The 3075-nt window shown below is 34.7% G+C and overlaps 1 pseudogene; it reads left to right on the forward strand.

Annotated features, from left to right (window-relative positions):
* The first annotated feature begins 211 nt into the window (after positions 1–211).
* Positions 212–2560, forward strand: LOC124457121 (annotated as a pseudogene).
* The last annotated feature ends 515 nt before the right edge of the window (positions 2561–3075 follow it).

Consider the following 3075-nt stretch of genomic DNA (forward strand, 5'->3'; position numbering starts at 1 on the left):
ATATTCACAAAACACAAATTGTAAGTCAACTTTAAAAATAGTCTAAAATAAGTTCCTTGTTTTCTCTATATTTGACAAACGTTTTGTTTACTACACATTAGGTAACATTTTACTACGATATCGGTCGCAGTTAAGAGCTATACAACTGATTTCAATTGCAAGGAGACTTGTTATTAAGAAATATGGTATTAATTCTTTGTTATGTTCATTCATGGAAGAGCTTTCTGAACTTGAAAAGGTATAGCGTGGGGTACCTAAAAAACTTCAAACCTGAACTGGGACACTGATTAAACAGATGTATCTTAATTTTTGTTAGTAGCCGCTGCTCATGTGCGGTTAACCACAATGTGTGAGTTGAGAAGTGCCTGCACGGTGACGTCATTGCAAAATTATAGCAATCAACTTCTTTGGCAATCTTCGGAATGAATAGACAGGAGACAATCCCAGAGGCCACAGCTCTTTGCAAAAGCCGGCGAATTCTTCGTGAGGAAAAATTATATTTGTGTGTAAAAGTGATTCCTTTCAACAACACGAAGTTCTTTTCTAAGCAGTATTTAAGTTATATTTGGTTTCCTGAATGCACATTTGTAATGCTTTGTGAAATGAATGCAATAAAATTATTGCAGTATTGCTGAAGCATACGTCCGCGTTTGAAGATCAAACAAAACTTACTCGCTCATTTGCTTGAAAAATGATCAAAAAACACATTCATAAACTTAGAACAAGTTTGCTGCAAATAGTATTAAAGCATATACGTATCATTTAAAATTTAGTTGTTGATTTACTTCATTTGTTGCTATATTATTGAAAGCATGGAGATTATATATAGTACCACTATTATTATTTATAATCTATTTGATTAAAAGGCTACCCACATGTACACATTGAGTATCTATTTTTAGACCACTATTTTACTTGAAAGTATAGAGGAGTGTATACTCATCTATTTTGTGCTATCTATACATATTTGTTTAAGCCATTGTTTCTGTCGTTTGCATTCTATGGTAGATGAAGGATTTTTATTTTCTTTTTTGGAAGGGGGGGGGGAAACCCGCGAATGTTACTTACATTTATTGCGCCCTGTTTAAAAAGACTGGCATTTTCATGTTATTCATTTTAAAGATCTAATTTTTATGGGAAATATTCGGAAGGGTGCAGTCGCCCCCCTTTGCCCCAACCCAACCCCTTTTTAGTACTTCTGGTAGATAATGACATTTTTGTGTGTTGGATCTAGGACGAAGGACATCAATTAAAAATCAAAGGGTTTGCAAGAAACTTTAGGGGTACCATTGCATATGTGTCTGGAGATGATCTTGGTTGCCAAGAAGTAGGAGGTTTTAAGATTGGCTCTGCTGCTAATTTTAAGTTTAGTGAATGCTTGGGTTTGTCTATTGATCTAGCTACAAAGGTAAAAATAAATACTTATTGCGAAAGGCACAGGTTTTAACTGTGACAATATATTTCATGTATTGTAAATGTTTTCGATGCAGATTGCAGTTACTAACAATCACACAGGCAATGCTAATTTTTTCCCTCAAGACCAGAAGGGCTTCCTACTGTTCAACCTTTGTAAAATACCTAGCATTCACTGGTACGTCTGGCGAATGGATGCCCAGCTTTATTCAATATTTTAAATTTCATATAGTTCCATGAGTAACATTTTCATCTGAGAACAAGAGAGTCGTATAATTTTACCTGTAGAAAGCTGTTAGAAGACGAGGATGGAGCTATATCTGTTCAAACTGTCATTTTTCATCCATCCATTCTAAATCAATCACGGTATTTCCATGTTGTTGGGGGCTTACCAGGGATAAAATGCATGATATTCTTGAGTGCTTACTTTAATATGAAGCCAAAGAGTTTTTAAAGCATGCTATCCTTCATGAAAAGTTCCTTTCATTGGATAAATTAAACGACCATATTATCCATTTTGATTTTGTTTATTCTAATGACAAGAATAGGCCATCATCAATTAGTATGAGGACATTAAATGCGACACACAATTCTCTTAAACAGTCACGTATGCTGATATTTTTTTACTTGTTATAAGCCATAGCCTGTTATGTATTCACCTTTTTGCACTATATGCTTAACACTAATATATTTGACACGTTTTGCCCAGCATTAAACAAAAATAAACTCGTAATAAAACCGTAGCTTGTTTGTAGCTTCTCAGGTATGGTGCCTTGCAAGTTACTTGCCATTACTTTTAGGAAACCGTGTGCCAAGAGAAGATGAAAAGCTTGAGCTCGTCATATTACTGCTTGAAATAGTTGAATTGGTGTTTTGACGTATCATTAGGGGTGAACAAGTGAGCTATTGTAGAATATAATTGATGAACATCAAATGCGATTTGTTGAACAGTACCCTGCTGCATGTATTATCCTCAAGATGCACTACATAATCCACTGCCCAAGAACCATTGTCAGGTAGCTGCTTAGTAGAAAAACAAACAGTAGAATTATACAAATTATTAATGGCTAATGGTACATAACCTGCCAATTATTTTTAGTAATGTAATTAACACTGTGAAACCTTATTGTTGTGATATTTAGTCTAGTACAAGGCAATGTAAACGTTTCACGATTAATACTTTTGCAGGCTTGCCCCATGGTACGATCTTGGTGCATGAGGTTTGAGTCAAAGTACACATACTTCAAGCAAGTTGCTGTTTCCCTTGGAAATTTCATCAATGTGCCATTTACAGTTGCAGAGAGGCACCAAAAACTGCAATGTCTTTACTATTTTTATGTGGAAGATCAAGAGTGCAGTATTAGGATACCTCTTAAATGTGGACCAGGTATATACATTACTTAAATATTAATGACAATATTTATTTAACCTGCAGAGAAAATTAGTGTAAGTGATAAATGTTTGTGTCTTTGAGGTTGTACAATCCAAACATAAAAGGGCTCGATGCCCAAATTCCCTAACGTCTCTGCATTTACATTTTTACCAGCTGTCAACTTTTCAAATAGTTTTTACTTGCTGCACATTCGTTTTGCCATTGTCAAGGTTAGCAACATTCAGTTTTACATGATCCATCAAAAGAAGAATTAAAACAAATTGATGGTC

The sequence above is a fragment of the Xenia sp. Carnegie-2017 genome, unplaced genomic scaffold, assembly GCF_021976095.1.
Source record: "Xenia sp. Carnegie-2017 unplaced genomic scaffold, XeniaSp_v1 HiC_scaffold_6, whole genome shotgun sequence".
Lineage (NCBI taxonomy): Eukaryota > Metazoa > Cnidaria > Anthozoa > Malacalcyonacea > Xeniidae > Xenia > Xenia sp. Carnegie-2017.